Raw genomic sequence first — 18,004 nt, forward strand, 5'->3', positions numbered from 1 at the left:
ATGGAATGTATTTTCATGATTGATTCTGGGGCGCAAGTGAACACCTTCACTGAAGGCATGTTTAAAGAACTAACTTCACATACGGAATACAGTGTCGGAATTTTGAATATCCAATACGAGTCTGACAAGTTGCTCAAAGCATACGCAACGGAGGGGACTATCGACGTCTTGGCGACATTTCACGCTCCACTTTTCATTTCCAACGACAGGCCAACGCATATTGAACAATTTTATGTAGTTAAAGAAGCTCGAGCTTTGCTAGGTAGGTCCACAGCTTCGCGATACAGTGTTTTGCTCTTAGGGCTACAAGTCCCAGTACAACCTGTAGTAGATAATTTTATCAACGAGCCGAGATACGCAGGGGACATCGCAGCAATATGCGATGGAATATTTCCGAAGTTCAACGTACCACCGGTCAGAATCTACTATGACAAATCGAAGCCACCTTGCAGGAACGTGTTCACAAACATCCCTTTAGCAGTTAAATCATTGGTAGAACAACGACTCCACAACCTGGTTGAAGCAGATATTATCGAGAGAGTAGTTGATGACATGGATACGTCTTTCTGTTCATCGATGCTAGTAGTGCCGAAAGGCAAAAACGATATACGTCTAGTTATCGATTTACGAGGGCCGAATCGCTACATACATCGAACCCCTTTTCCGGTACCTACGTTGGAGAAAATACTTGCTGAATTGGATGGAGCGAAGTGGTTTTCCACGATCGACCTATCGAACGCGTTTTTTCACATTGAGCTGCACCAAGACTCGCGTCATCTTACTAATTTTTACACCGAGTTCGGCCTGTTCCGTTGCGTTAGGCTCCCATTTGGCCTGTGCAACGCCCCTGACTTATTTCAGGAAACGCTGCAGCGAACTGTATTGGCGGATTGTAAGGGTTGTAGAAATTATTATGATGATATTCTCGTGTTCGGTGGCACCAAAAAAGAGCACGATGAAAATCTTTCAAAAGTACTCGCTTGTCTTGCTAATCACAACGTAAAACTGAACAAAGAGAAATGCGTTTTTGGAAGTCAGAATGTAACATTCATCGGGTTTCTGTTAACACCAGAAGGTTGGCAAGTTCAAGAAGAAAAAGTCCATGCAATCAAAAGTTTCAGACTGCCTGTTAACTGCGCAGAGGTTAAGAGCTTTCTGGGGTTGATTAATTTTGTTGATCGATTCATCGTGCACCGAGCGACCAAGTCGGAGCACTTGCGAGTGCTTGCTAACTCTGAAACATTCTACTGGACGGACAAAGAAAATAATGAATTCAACTTTCTGAAGAACGAAGCATTGAACACTATTAAGACGCTAGGCTACTACAACCTAACTGACCCTATAGAACTATATGTCGATGCATCACCCGTCGGGTTGGGTGCGGTTCTTATGCAAATTAATGCAAATGGAGAACCCAGAGTAATAGCTTGTGCATCCAAAGCATTATCTGCCGCGGAAAAACGTTACCCCCAGACACAAAAAGAAGCTCTTGCGGTTGTCTGGGGCGTTGAGAGGTTTTCCTACTATTTGTTAACAAGACCTTTCACGATTCGTACGGATGCCGAGGCAATACAATATATTTTCAACGCCAATCACCGTCTAGGGAAGCGGGCTGTTTCTCGTGCAGAAGGTTGGTCTTTGCGTTTGCAACCCTATGATTACAGCATTCAAAGAGTATCAGGAAGCCAAAACGTAGCTGACGTATTGTCTCGACTCATATCACCATCGCTGGACGCAACCCCATTTGAAGAGGAGTCGGGAAATCATTTTCTCTATTCACTGGACTCTGGAAACATGACCATAACCTGGGATGAAATAGAAGTAATGTCTCAAAATGATAATGAGCTATTATCGGTGAAAGAAGCATTAGCATCAAACACATGGCCAGTTGATCTAAGAGCATATGAAGCACAAAAACATGACATGCGTTGCCTTGGATCGATGATTTTTAAAGATAATAGAGTACTCTTACCCTATTCACTAAGAAGTAAGGCACTCGATTCGGCTCATGGTGGACATATCGGAGAGGTAGCCATGAAGAGGGTAATGCGTGAGTACTTCTGGTGGCCCAGGATGTCCACAGAAATTACACGTTTTGTAAAGAATTGTGACACATGTGCCCAACTTTCTAGACGTAACCCACCGGTTCCCTTATGTTCAAGAGAGCTACCCGATGGACCGTGGCAGATGCTGCAAATAGACTTTCTCGCCGTACCGTCCTTCGGATCGGGCGAATTTCTAATAGTGACTGATACATACTCTCGTTATCTGTTTGTTACGGAAATGAAAGCAACTGATGCTAATTCGACCAACTCAGCTTTGAACGGGATTTTTCGAATGTGGGGATATCCAACTGTAATACAAAGTGATAACGGACCACCTTTCCAGAGCGTCGAATTCATCTCGTATTGGCAGGATAGAGGAGTGGGGGTTCGAAAATCCGTACCGCTTAGCCCACAAAGTAACGGCGCGGTCGAAAGACAAAACTCTGGAATAATTAAAGCTCTCTCTGCATCCAAAATAGAAGGATCCAACTGGCGAAACGTGTTACAGCAGTACGTACATCGTCATAATACCTGTGTACCACATTCTCGGTTGCTAGTTACCCCTTTCGAGCTTATGGTAGGGTGGAAATACCGGGGCAACTTTCCTGGTTTATGCGAAACAACCGATTCCAAAGAACTTGACCGCACGGAAATACGAGAACGAGACGCCGAGACGAAACTGGCATCGAAACAATATGCTGATAAGGTACGTGGAGCCAAGGATAGCAATATATCGGTCGGCGATACTGTTTTGCTTTCACAACAGAAAAGAAGGAAAACGGACCCGAATTTCTCATCGGATCGGTATCAAGTTGTGGCCAGGGACGGGGCAAAAATAGTTATAATGTCCGCATCAGGGATTCATTACACAAGGAATGTTCAGGATGTTAAGCTTGCACCTGAGTTGCACAACATTGAAGGATCGGAGGCATCAGAGTCAACTTTCTGCGAAGAGTCAAACAAACCCCATTTGGATTTAGAATCACAGCCTGAAAATTCCGTACTACCCATCGAACGAGATCTTCGCAAACGCAGCAACCTGAAACGACCAGCAAGATTCGACGATGCGTTCATGTACGGTGTATTCTACTAGCTGACCTGGAAGACATATTTGGATACTTTAAAACCGGCTATATGATACAAATTACGAAATATTTTACCTTTAAATACATACTGTTTGAAATAAATATTAAAAAGTAAAATGTATGAAACAAGAAAGTGAACTGTCAATCAACAAACTTTTCTTTCCTCTTTTAGTGAGATTCGTTTCTTATCGTTTTTATAGCAATGCAGTACACGGAAATCAAATTTTATTTATCTACGTGTAACAACCCTACAACCAGAGACAGGCGGAGTGAAAAAAAAAAGATTGTCGGAACGGCAACTTAAATATGAAAAGGTATGAATCGTGGAAAATATACCGGCATCACTGTCCACATATGGAAACATTTATTAGACTTATGATCTTTAGTGGATACCTATAAATGGATTTTGCCAAGTATTGAAGCAATGTACAGGAGAAAGCGGATGTAGTGAAGCAGATAAAATATTAAACAGAAGTTATCATCTATCTCTAAAATATAATTTGAAAAACGTATAGCAACACACTTGGTAAATGTGATCTGTTCTGGGGATCTGGCAACCCTGATTGGTACCACGCCATGAGAATGCGTTGAGTGTTGCGTTTGAGAGACTCACCGGAAGTATCGAGCGTGCGAAAAGAAGAGAGTCACGTCATTCGGTGTACTACTTTCGCGAGAATAAGACGTGCTTTTTTTTAAGAAGTTTATTCTTGACGTTGTTCACGAAGAACGGATTTAGATTTGTCCTTCGTTTTCATCGCATTAACGGTTGGGATTTGATACGACATTCGGGATTTGAGTCAGAACGGTACCAAAAACCAAGCCATTCGGTTGAGATGCGCCAGAGTAGTAAACGCTGCGGACGGGAATAGGGTATTTGTGCTATTTTATTACAATCTAACTCCCACTATCTGGCAGTGGCATTATGGATAACATATTCGTGCAACCATATTATTAATATGATTGCAAGAATCTTAGATCCGGGAGCAAGAAAGTAATAGTTCTATTGTAACCTATAGCCCGTTTCAATAAAGTATGCGTTCCGAAGCTGTAGCCGTTAGCGTTAGCGTTAGCGTTGTTACGGTATACTTCGTAGATTGGACACTAGTGATACTCATGTTTCTTATGGAATCCTTATCCAGATTGCTATCGGAAATCAAGGTGGGGAGTTACCCTTGATTCCAATCTAAGATAAAAATGGCATAAGCATGAGGATTACTACTCCCGGCCACGCCCATCTTTACCGTAACTAGGGATAGAAAAGGAAATGTTGATGTAGAACTTACTTAACGAGAGGACCCCGACTTGGCGACGCCCTCATAAGTTCTACGGAGTTGGTGGTTTGGTAGGGTAAGGTAGGTCATGGAGGTTTGCCTCAAGCTGGCAATTCGACCCACAGACTATGTTGTTTACCTGTTTTTATTTAAACTCTTGCCAGCCGGCTGTCGAAAGAGTATGCTAATATCAATTTTATTTACAGTTTATTCTTTAAATAATTTACAGACGATTTCTTAACCTCAATCTATCAACAAATATCCGTTGAACAAATCTAAATTTACCAAATTTGTACTTTCTTCTCAGTGAGCAAAACGATTCTTCTAGGTTCATCGAATACAAAAATCAAACCATGCCTTTTAAAGATAATTATACTAAACATTTTACAAAGTTTTATTTCAAGTATTTTCGCGATTTCTGATATAAAATTCAATAGCAAACAATCAAACAAAATTAAAATATTCTAGCTAAATTTTACTATTTTGGTCGAGCATGGGTCAGCCGCCTGACATAAAATAATAACGTGTGCTAATCACTAATGATACTAAAAGATTTAAATGAAATTAGGCATTGTTCCCGCTTATCATTTTAGCACCGCCAGGGGGGACTTGGCCAGTACCCACTGCACTTTTCTTTCCCTTTCCACAAACAATTACCATCATTTGTGATATTTCAACGGAATTTTATTGGGAATTCTGAAAAGGCAGACAATCAATGCAGTTAGATTGCCAGGTAATACGTGCACATCGTAGCACTGGTGATGCATCACAATCGTATATATACAGGAGTATATGCACTATATGATGACATTGACCGGAAGATTAAATAAGCATTTCCCCCCTGCGTTCCGAAGCTGTAGCCGTATACAATAAGCATGATTGTACCCACAGAGTATCTGAAGTGCATTCAAACTTCCTGAATTAAAATTGAAATCTTTTGATTTTGGCGCATATTTAATAATAAACATAAGTTATCTTTGAATCGAACATGTTTGTTCATTTGCATTGCGATTATCGCATTATGACATTGCATTGCCGTTGCTAACAATCGATCATCCTTATCTTTGCACAAATATGCGCTTGTATGTATATCGCCGACTGCGGTCACTGCTCTGGCCCTATTGTTTGAGGCAAACTGGTGCGAAGCACCGCACAAAAAGAAGAGCCCAAAAACCAACTACACTGAACGACGGCCGAATGAGACTCACGTTGCGAACGAGAAAAAAAGGTGCTGCCAAAATGGTCCAATACCCTACTTCAACATTGATAATCAAATGTTTCAATATAACTGGAAAATTGGTGGAGAGTTTCCGAGTCGATTGATATATAAATCTCAAAAATCCATCGAAAGATGAATGCGCTATTAACGTTCAAAATCTTACATGATTTCGTGACGGTCTCGGATTTGGAAATTTTCATTTGTCACCCTGTATCAGAGTCTTCCCCTTAGACGTAGTTTACGTCAAAAAGTTTCTGCTTTTATGGAAATAATTCGAGAATGGGGTTCGGGTTCTGATAAAGGTTTGTCGCTAGGTGCGGTTGTCAGTTACAAACTCTGTTGATGACAAAGAGAATATTGTTAGGCGTTGATCGAATATTGATTCCCTGCATGGGACTAATTAGCTAATAACTGCATCCTTAACTTTTTCTAACAGGTCATTGCCCAAGTAACATTTCAGGTTTTATTCCGCTCTAGGAATGGTTTTCAAGATCGAATTATAAGAGCTAACATTAAAACCCTCTACTAAAGGAAAAAGAAAGAAAAAGAAAACACCGTCTAATCATGAATTTCAGTAGTAAATTCCACCGACTTGAAATTGCGTCTCCTTTTTCAATATGGCCATCATAGTTTTCAATCAGAAAAATGTTGCTCTCGTTAAACACCGTTATAAACTCTTTGCAATGTAAATATTCTTATTGTGGTTATTCGTTTGACCACATTACGACCAAAATTTTTGGATTTGATCAAGTATTGAAAATAGGATTTATTACGTTTTTCGTCACAACCGTAGAGCTACTCATAAGATCAATCGGCTTTTGACATTTAAAGCTTTTTCAGCGAATTTATTAAACCTCTAATTGATAGCAATAAGATCACCAATAAAACTGAGCAACTAGCTATGGTGACTGCAGTCATAAATCCGCTATAAGAATTAAATAAATCCAACAAGCATGGAAATTGTTACTTGGGTGCTCTATATCCGAAATTGGCGGCGTGAGCTTTTGTATTTAGAACAATGATCTCTTAGACTTGAACAAAGGTCTAGGATCTTTTAAGGACAACCCTCACGGAATCTAAAGCTTAATGTACTCGCGTTTTCAAGAGCACAACACTTAATACGGAAGCGTCGCATGCTGTTTTGCAGCATGCGTGTAATAATAAAAATGACAGCTGTGCATGGCTTCCGTTTTGAATGGAGTGCCATTAAAAATGCGACTTGTTTCAGTTTTGGATTCCATGAGGATAGTCTTAAGGTGTAACATGTTAATCAAAGATCCCGAATTGTAAATAACTTTTGGAAAAAGTTATTAGGGGAAAAGGTAAAAGAACCAGGTTGTTTGTAATTCTCGTCTCAGACCAGAAGTATTCAGACTGCGGCGATTCGATTTTCACAGAAAGCAAACGGTTAGTCATATATGATTCAAATGTTATTTGAAGAACAGTGATCGGCTAAAATTCTATGTGAAAATCACGCTGACATGTCAATTCTTGGCGAGATAAAAACCATTTGGTGGGAGTGATTTTCCATTGTTTGGTGCAGATAACAAAAAACCCCCGATAGTCACCGCCTCCTTGACGTGATTAAAAATTGCCTAAACGATACTTTTTATTGTAGTGTTGATTAAATTTCTTGTTGATTGGAAAACATATTTGTTTTTAATTTTGACGAATTTACTCCTCTAAAAAAAAAACAAACAATTTTTCAATGAATATTCAACAAAAAAAACCCGTAGTTATTAAAACTTATTTCCCAATCAAAAGCAAAGCAGTTCAATTCCAAAAACGACAATCTGCCATTAATTGAACCTCTTTACAAAATTATAACATCATCTAGACAATATTCATACAAGTGTGAACGTACGGTTATTGCAATTAACCGAGGGCCAATGATGATTGTCTTCTACGGTCGTGTAGTGGGAGTAGAAAAACAAGTGATGAATTTCAAATTTATTGCTGGAATAATTGTATAATCATCCCATGCCTGTACTGTACTTATGCCTAACGGAGTATATCCTTTTGGGGATAACATTGAAAAACAATAATCCTGACGCTACTTTCATGAGGCGATTTGAATTTGACTACGTGGTGTGTGTTGAACACTGTAGTTTGTATGATCACAAGACCATCTGGAAGATCACTGGAAAATGGTTTGTGGCTTGGAAGATCGACTGGGAGACCGGAAAAAGTGAAAAACTGTGAATAATTGTGGTGAAAATTAATCTAGAGTGCTTTGAGAATAGGTCGAATGTGCAGAGTCTCTTTTTGTTTTCATTCTCTTTCGATTATTACACAACTATACTAAAGTCTATTTAGGATTCTAAACCATCAATTAAACAATACAGGCTTTGGAATTCTTATTTATATGTGTGTGTCATCCTCTACCCCTCACCCAGCTCTACGCCCTCATTCGTACTTACTACTCAGGAAATAGAAGGTCGAGAAGAGCCACCGTTGGCAACTAAAGCGTGAACCGGATACCTGGGACTCCCACAATATCCGCGGCAATAGCAGCAAACGATGCCCTGTACGTATTTAGTGTTCAATTTAAAAAAATATATATAAATCGATGAAAGAAAGAAGGAATGAATTGGAACGTGCTCACCAGTTGAGTTCATCCACTATCAAAGTAGTTCCAGTTTTGTTCGAGACGCATCAGGAATATCCGAGAAAACGACATAATTTCAATGGCACTTCTTTTCCTGTGTGAACAATTTTGCAGCTGCTAAGGTTCTCGTGGGGCTCGTAGCTGTTTCGGTAGATATTGATTAAGACTGGTGGTGTCTTGGTACCCTCAGAAACAGCATGCTTGGTCGACAAACCCAGCTGCAGAAGACGGACAGTGATTTGCGTTTCGCAGGAGGCAATGTTCATGTCTTCACAACGGTCCAATGGAGTCCGGGTAAATCTGCTTCAGCACCGTGTGGATGTAGTAGATAGTGGCATCACTTTGAACGAATTATTCTAGATATAATTCAATAGTTTTTGTGATCTCAGCTTACAGCGAGAAACCAGCCGAAAGTGGAAATCCAATATTGGAGAAAAAATTGACGCGGAAGAAAATTTGACTTCACCTGAGCGCGACTTACTTCGATCTCCGCTTTGGAATTCTTATTACTCAGGATTGCTGCTGTTAGAAAATAATCTGACCTACTTTTGGCTTGCCTAGGTACTTATCCTTGATCAATTTTGTTAAGAAAATGAGATTTTTAGTGGAATGTCTCCACTTGTCATAAGACGAGTTTGTACAATCCCATTTAATTCCACCACTTAATTGTACCTTGACAGATACGTATTTCGACCTCAACAGTAAGGTCGTCTTCAGTGTCTCGTACTTGACTCGACCTATCAATTTGTTTGCAACTAGTAACATTCGACGTGGAATCCAGTCCCATTGTTTCCTTAGAAAACTGGCCAAAACAATAGCATTCCGGATTGATTGGAAAATCACTTTTAGTTTTTCCTCTTGTATTCGTTTAGAGTGGAAATGCAATGAATGAAATAAATAAGAATAGATGGAAATAATGAGACAATCTCCCTAAAATACTATTTCGACCTATCTTATGTACTTTTTTAAATATGTTTTCTGAAGCACGAGAATAGCTCACCGCTAGGGGGATTAATATATGATATATTATTATAGAACGACAGTTCATCAAAAAATAAAAAAACGGTTTCTACACTGAAAAAAATTGTTAAAAACAAATTAAAATCGATATTACACAAAAACCTCATCTCAGAAAACGATGACATTTTTTCTGCAGATAGGTATTTCAATTATCTAACTATTCTGGGAATAATGTTCCTGTGACATATGTAAGGAAAAAAAGTTATTCTAACAAAAACTTTTTTCATGTTCATATTCAGTGAAAATTTATCAGCGTGTTTTATGCCTACAGCGCCAAATATAGGTTCAGCAACAAGATATTTTAGTTATCAGATGAAGATTGTCGCTGTCGTCGTTGTCCGGAATATCTTTTGTTGGCGAGGATAGGGGATCTAAATGTCAATGAAGGAAAAATACATACGATTTGACAGTTAGGTACCACAAATGTTTCGGACAGCAGAACAAAGGGAACCGAGGCGACAATCTTTATCTGGTAACTAAAATATCTTTTGTTCAGCAGCCTATCATCAACCAACGACACATTTGTTTAGGAAGCAATTCAGCATAATCTAATATTAATGTGGACCAACATTTAAAAAGGGTTTATATTTTCTTTGACTTTTTGTATCGAAGTAACTTAAAAACAATTAGGTTCACAAAAAAAAAACAAATAATTGCTTTGAAAACGGGCAACATTGGAAACGAAACTGAAGTGATATTTAATTGTACCCAAAATCATAAGGGTAGCATTCATTGTTAGTCTCAGCGTTTGTTTTATTGAATTAAATAATTGTTGAATTACCTGAACTGCCCTTCTACGCATAGTTGTCCCATGTTAGTTTTTGTGGATTTTGATTTTTCACCATAGAGCAGTCTATTTTGATGTATACTTTTAGAAAACTCTAACAGATTTCGAACTTTGTTCGGAAAATCATTGAAAACAACATCAAGTCTATTTGTCCCATTGCTTAATTTCTACGCATAATTGTCTCGCGGTGATTAAATTCATCATAATGGCGGATTTTGTTATTTTATGGAGCAACAAACATTGAAATAGCATTTTCTGTTTAGATCTTGCAATCTTAGCCTGTTGCACTGGTTTAATGGGGGCAATTTGTACAATACTCATTCTAAGCGACATAAACACTTCAACCACGTGGCAGGTTCACTTCCATAGATAAAGCATGTGGAGACATATGTCAATCGCAGTAGTCATTCACGAAATCATGCATTGAACGGGCTGATATGCGTAGAAACCATAAAACAAGTGCTCTATTTCTCGGCATAACTGTCCCGCCAAACTATTTTCATGATCGTTGTCGCAAATTACATTTATGAGTGATAAATAAGAATGATTTCAATGAAATTAAGTCTTCTGAATGGTTCTGTGATGTAATAATCTTATATTGCATTATAGTTATACGCCAGCAATGAAAATTAGTGTTCAATTTCAAATGCCATTTTCTCATTTGTCGTTTTTTGAATTTGGTACAAGCATGCGTAGAACGGCAGTGAAGATGTCGTACGGTGCATAATTTAGTACCTTAGCATTAGCATTAGCATTGAGCATTTCGCACAGATTCATAGGTGGTACAAGCCAAGACTATTGTACGAGAGAAGCATCACTTCCATCCGTTACCACAGATATTGATTTGGGACTTTGATCACTATCTCTTAGATGAAAGCAATGCACCCTCCAATAGTCGAGACCTGTCCTGGCCACGTACTTGCGAATACTGAGGAAGGGGAAGGATGGTTAGTTAGACACCTACTTAAGAAAGATGCAGAGAACTCTACGACCTCTCATAGGTGCCACGGGAGGTTTTGGGATTGTGTGGAAGGTTATAACAGTAGGAATCGTTTGGGTAGAACGTGAAACACAGAAAGAACTAAGATAGAAATACAAAGTAGGAAAGGGACGAGCCTGGAATTGAACCCATGACCTCCTGCTTACAAGGCAGAAGCGGTAGCCACTAGACCACCGAGCTCGTCATTGTACATACCCGGATGATAATTTAGTACCTGTATATAAACTCTCTACACTCGATGTTCTATATCTCGATATCCCTCCCTATCTCGATGTCTCGCTATCTCGATGTGTTCTGATCTTATTCTGTTCTGGATTCACTCTCCGTATGTCGATATGTTCGAATTTCTAGGTTACATGTTTGGGTGTAACAAATATGGCAATCATTGTATGAAATCTTGGCATATACAATTCTGTAAGCTTTCTATACAGATATTGTATTAAAATAATACAAATCTGTATTACTTCAATACAAAAATTGTATTAAAATCTTCCGAAATTGTATATGCCTAATTATTATACAGTTTCTGTAAGGTTCTTATGCAGAATTGTATTAAAATCTGCCATCCTGCTGGTTGGGTGTATTAGACCATCTTTTTGCAATAACAAACACATCAACAACAAGAAATGACAATTGTTTTGTTGTCGTTTTTCATAGCAACGAGCTTTTTCGGATCTAGTACCCATTTCTATTTTCCTTCCATTCCTCGATCTCTCTCTATCTTGTTGGTCCCTTCAATATCGAGATGTGGAGAGGCGACTGTAGTTTAAAAAGTCTTGCTATGAAGAGTCTTGCTGTTGTCAATGAGAATATATCAGTTGTGAATTTTATTACGTTTAAAATTCAAAATGGATAAATCAAGTGCCAATAAATTCCAAAAATGTTGTGCAAATATTGGAAATAAGAAAAATAAACTCATAACTATGTTATAAAGCCTGTAGATAAGTTTGTAATTGATGAACTTATAACTCATGACTTTATTTGCAGACAGCAATCCACTTTTTTGAAAAACAAAAAGAGTACTTTAGGTCCTAACCAATTTTAATCTTTACATTCATTGATTTATTTTCTCGGTGAACGAAACGCTCTTTCCCCCAGAAACTGCCTCCCACCATTACTTCTGGGGATTCTCCTGCACATGCGCCTGTACAAGTGGCCCGACTCCGATGCACGTACAGCGTCTCTCGATAATCTGCCGACTAGCTCTTGTTTCGATCCATAGATCCTCCTGGACTTCTGCTGACCAGCCAGCAACCAATCGAACATTCCAACCTCCATGACTTACGTGGCCAAACCATGATACCCCTGCACCACGCGACTTATGCAGCCGAGCCATGATCCCACTGCTGTAACGTCGATGGCCAATCTATCCCACTAAGATGGCTATCCGGTATATACAATCACCAATACCAATATTTCTTAATGTATTCTATACCAAAGAGCAACTACTGTGAGGAGTATCTTCCGAAAATTTGGGCTGATTTGGATAAAAACTGATGTAGCCCAAGCCATTTCAAGTTACTATCAGGAAGGCTTACTAATTCTCACGAGCAGAGGATGCTCACTCACACGCGAAAGAAATATACCTGATGAGAGATAAATATTTTTCCTTCATTGTCAATGCCGCGAAAAGTTGATTTACTTGTTTTCTCACTTCTTTCACGCTTCTCGTAGGGATTCCGATATTAAAAATACCCCGTGAGCTCAATATCATAACGTTGAACACCAATTAAGTTTGAAATTCAAAGATTTGCGTCACTTGTGTACATGAAACTAGATGGCTGCCCATGCTAGAGTTTTTTATTTTTCGATAAGAGAAGGGGATGTAGGGTTTGGATAAGTAATCATAATCATGTGTTTCTATATATAACGTTCCGTTCTGCTTCCTTAAGCTGACGGCTTAAGCGCCACCTTCAATAAGAAGGACCGTTAGCTCTGCTTAAATTTACCCGGATGAGACTGCCGACTCAGGGCAGGTCAAAGTCACGCAAGAACCGAAGTCGCACTTCAACACACCAAACAAAATTATCAAAAACCAACCAGACTCAACCTTACCGACATTATCTACGAACTAAATTTAAGATGATATTTACAAAACCCTCGATAACCAATCAGGCTGGCGAATACTTAGCTTCTAATAAACCTTAGTCAACCTGAAATCTTCTTCAAAATGACGTGACGAAAAAAAAGTGAAGTGAGTGTGGTGTGGTTCAAAACTAGGAGTAATTTTATTCAAAATAACCAATACGCGGTCGCGTATCTCAAAACAAGATTACTTTATCGAATGGTCCTCAATTCGATGCGAAAAATTTATTTAAATTTTTAAATTAAGGAAAGCCTAATTCCCTAACCGTGTGTGATGTCACGTTCAAAATGCAAAACTGCTAACAATTTCTGTTTCGTTTCTAGGTAACTGAAATTCGAGCTTCAAGATGGATAGATATCTGACCTTAGCTTCTTCTCAATGCCGGCGTTCCCACGTCGGATGCAATCTGCAGTCGAATTCGAGCTTTCGTTGATGCCACAAGCGAAAGTAGCCTGGACACAACTCACCTTGCTTTGCGTCGCCGTTGTCGATACCAAGAAAAAGCTTTTACACCACCCAGTTGACTCGCGCGCTGGCGTTGAGTTTCGGGGTACAAATATCCCCTAGCACAGTGGAGGGATTGCCGTTAATATTGCTCGGCCAACGCCACGCGGCTTATTTACTTGCGAGTCGTAACGCCTACTACGTGCAAGTTATGTTGTGGTTCAATGTGGCTCTGGGACGGCTGTATCCTATCGACGAAACGACGCCCACTGAGCTTTCGGTGAAACAAACGCGTCGACGGCGTCGCAGACGTGGCTTTCCAACGACGGTTCACTCGACGTCTTATAGATGTCGGACCCAACGGTCACGACACTTGGTACCACATGCCACAGAGAACAGACATGGAGGCTCGAACAAAATTTCTTGCAAAACATGTGTAAACAAACACACCGAACCTCAACGCCATCGACGTCGACATTGCAACTCACAATCTCATTTTGACAACACGATGGCGCTGGTATGCTCTTGCGCGCATAACCACACTAGCGCACAGTGGCATTTTTTGATGACGCTAGCGCTGATTATGCACGGGATAACGGCGACATTCCAAAGTTATTCAAAATGAGCAGTAAAAAGTTATCACAACATGGCGAGTACAGCTTCAACGTCTGTTCTCTGTGCACATGCTTCAAACAGTGCACCAACTCCGCACAAACCGGCCACAAAAACGGGCTTTTGTCCTGCTCAACGTTGCTGACTTTATTATTTGCTCGAATATATTATAGTTAATTAACTAGGCTCACCTGAATTCAGAGTCGAAAATATTAACAAGGTTCGCAACAATTTCAGTCTTAAACTGAATCACCACACTCGACAAATGTATAAATTAAATGGAAAGGTAAGTATTAGAACTAATATTTAAGAAAATAAACTTAATCGGACGCGAACTTACTCCGAGTTTAGTATGGCTATTTAAAAACTATTTAAAAAAAAACGGATGAGTTTTCAACTGAACTCTAGTAAGCACTCCACTATAATGATGAAACCAACGCGTGTTAGATTGGCTTCAGCCTAGTCGTGGCTACGTGTTTCCCTCTTATTGGTCGGTTATAGAGAGTTTAATTTACGACGTAATACGAACTATTGTTGTAAATTACAATCAAATCTGGCTTTTTTACAACGACGCATTAGATCATGAACGACGCAATAAATTCAAATTTCTAATCTTTCTGTGCTACTTCAATTTTTGACACATAGGTGGCTAATATAGGTTACTGTCTTTGCTAGACTTTCAAATCCACTGACCGCATCGTCACGTCAGGGTACATGAAAACTTACATTGAACAATACACAGCACGAAATCAGACAGCAAAATACGCGAAACATAAATTAAACGACAAACGCTTTAAGTTGGGTTCACAATGTTCTTACATATATTCACTCCTTAACCTGTTAATTGGTGATCTGCAAGCCATAACTAGGCCTCTTCTTGCCAGATCTTCGTGGAGTGCATATGGTGAGCTGCTGCCACTCTATTTCACTCCGGAAACCACGGAGGACTACTACACACCAGAGCGAAATGGTCTAGCTGACAAAGGACATTTAATGGCATTCCTTCGGATGTGGACCCGCATATTCGTGTTTTAGATTCAAAGTTCATGGGACACGTTCCCAAACCAAAGTGCACGAAATGGGATGCAAAATCATTCTTACTGAATTTGACGAGGATACGAAAGCCTCCAGTTTATGAAATATGAAAGCAAAGCCACTTTTAAAGAAACACGTTTGTAAGTGAAACGGGAAAGCAAACGTTGAATTATCAAAGTAGGCATTGACAGTTCCGAATCGAAAACTTGTTAAGTTGAATCATTTAATATCTGGACGCAAGGAATCAGCCCCATCTCAGGATTGTTGTGACGAAATACGACGATTGAATGATCAAAACAAACATTGTTTATTGCACTTTCACAGAAAATTATGAACAGTCATATTTTGTTCTATTCTGATGGCATAACGAAGTTTTCTTGAAACACTTAGCGTGATTTTGTGAACACTCTTTTTTGCGACTGAGTTGCTTTCCCAGTCTTTGCAGCTTTCGATCAAGAATTGCCCAATATTCCCCAATTAGGCGAGTTTTTGGAAAACTCGATGGAATAAGGTCTTTTTCGGTGAAATTCACTTCTGGAATAAGTTATTGACGAACTACTAAATGATCGAAGGCAAATTACTAAATGATTGATAACATCCTTGGTTAGCGTCTTGCGGTTAGCGGCAGATTATATGATCAGGGTGGCCACTCTCCCGGGAATCCGGGAAAACCGGGAAAAACATGGAAATTTGCAATCACCGGGAAAAATCCGGGAAAACCCCGGGAATTTGATGAAGTCGCCGGGATTTTTTTCGCCGGGAAAACAACGATATGTATCCAACAGAATAAGCTTTCCTCTATCAAAAAAGGGAATTAGTTTTAGGGGAAACGTTTGCATTCTACAGAATCGAATCCCAAATCAGTCCCAAAACAATGCTTTGATTAAGTAAATATTGATTTGATTAATTTTTTTAGTAGTATAATTTCATCTGAATTCCTTTAATTACTTTCTTATAAGTTTTCACCAACATTTAGCATCTTTGGATTTTGATAATGACTTATAGTAATGCTTCAATCGATATTTAATAAAGTTTTATCCCTTTTTGCAAATTCCTGCCAATTTTCAAGTGTTTGTTCAAAAAAGTGTTACGAGCTTTAAATAATTTTCTTCAAAATTTTATCAGCAATCCTTACTGCATTTACAATAAATATTCTGATAAAATTGCAAAGATTCCATATTTTCAGGAACTGTTCGAATTTTTGGAATTCCTTGGGAGCTTCCTGCAATTTACGCAGATTATAGATTGCAGAATGCAGATTCGTCGATTAGAGTGGTCACCCTGTTATATGCTTCAAGGAATGATCGAATGCGTATTTTCAACTATTTTTCCATGTAGAGCTTTTAATTCATAGACATATTTGTAAGAAAAACGGCGCAAATCGCGTGCCAAATCATATCTATATACATAAAAATGAATTTCTGTCTGTCTGTGCCTTATAGACTCGGAAACTACTGAACCGATCGACGTGAAAATTTGTATGTGGAGGTTTTTGGGGCCGGGAAAGGTTCTTAAGATGGTTCGAGACCCCTCCCCGCTTTGGAAAGGGGGGCTCCCATACAAATGAAACACCAATTTCTTCATAACTCGAGATCTAATCAGAAAATAAATCAATTTTAGGCGAAACGAAGTTCGTCGGGTCTGCTAGTTTCTAATAAATAACATATGAGCTAGCAGAAATTTAATATTTTCAGAAACATCTCCAAATTTAAGTCGAATGCACAACAATATGGCGCAAACTTTTATTTTTTTTAAATCTTAGTAGATTGTAACAAAATTTTAACCACTGAAAAAGGAGTACGTGAAATGTAAATTCAATATTCGGCTTTCTAACCGAATGCTCATATTTCTCAACTCATCATCCCAGAAATACACAGCATAGAACAATGAACGGTGGTAAGCGGTAGTTGTTTTTGATCGCTTTTTGCAGTTTTTACAGTTCAAGCATTCTGAAACATGATCACAAGATACTTTGAGGGCACACATATTTTTCAAGCCATTATATTTTTAGAGCACTCTGCCTGTCAATAACACTACAAATTTATTTTGGAGCCGAGAAAACGAAAACTATTTGAATGACACAGATAATTGGTTCCGCATTTTTCTCAAACTTTTCAAGTTTACAGCTTTTTGCCAATTTATCGATGTAAAACGCATTTCCGCAGATTTTTTAATAAAGAGAACCAACCAACAACGAACCAATTTCCGAGTTCGAAAGAATCCCCCAATAAAACCGGTAGTTTGACCTTATTTAACTCTAGCTAGCATTACCTTTACTGAATTTTTTAGCTGATATATCATGATATATCAATTTCTAATTATTACTCCAACTGTTAGAAAATTCAAGTTAAAACCAAAATATACTTTTTGAGTCGAAACGAGAACTAACATAAGCTGGGAAATTTCGTCTGGATCAACAAATTTTCACAATGAAAGTCATATGATTGGTTTCTGCTTTTCAAAGCCGCACTTATCACTGCCGTGGGTCTATTATGGGCAACGTTACACAGCTACCTGTTTCACGCGATCTATGGATTCAAAATCCGAACGATGATTAAACTTCACACACGAACCGGCTTGTATCAGCAAAGCGCACCTACTAAAGGTCACATCAACTGGCCAGCATTTCCCCCACGCTTTCTAGCTGTTGTGTTCCTACAAATTAAGTGGGTACGTACGTACATGTACGTGCTCATTCACAGCGTCTCCGTCCGAAAAATAAAACTGCCAGGTCATGCTGCCGTGCGTTCTTGCTGTCTGATATGGGTTTCCGCTCCTGCGATCCCAACTAA

The 18,004-nt window shown here is 39.0% G+C and overlaps 1 protein-coding gene across 1 annotated transcript in view; it reads right to left on the minus strand.

Moving 5' to 3' along the window:
• LOC134223610 (kelch-like ECH-associated protein 1B) overlaps positions 1–18,004 on the minus strand; it is a 112,776-nt gene that overhangs the window by 40,913 nt on the left and 53,859 nt on the right. The gene's annotated exons all lie outside the window — the stretch shown is intronic.

Source organism: Armigeres subalbatus, chromosome 1 (genome assembly GCF_024139115.2).
Source record: "Armigeres subalbatus isolate Guangzhou_Male chromosome 1, GZ_Asu_2, whole genome shotgun sequence".
Lineage (NCBI taxonomy): Eukaryota > Metazoa > Arthropoda > Insecta > Diptera > Culicidae > Armigeres > Armigeres subalbatus.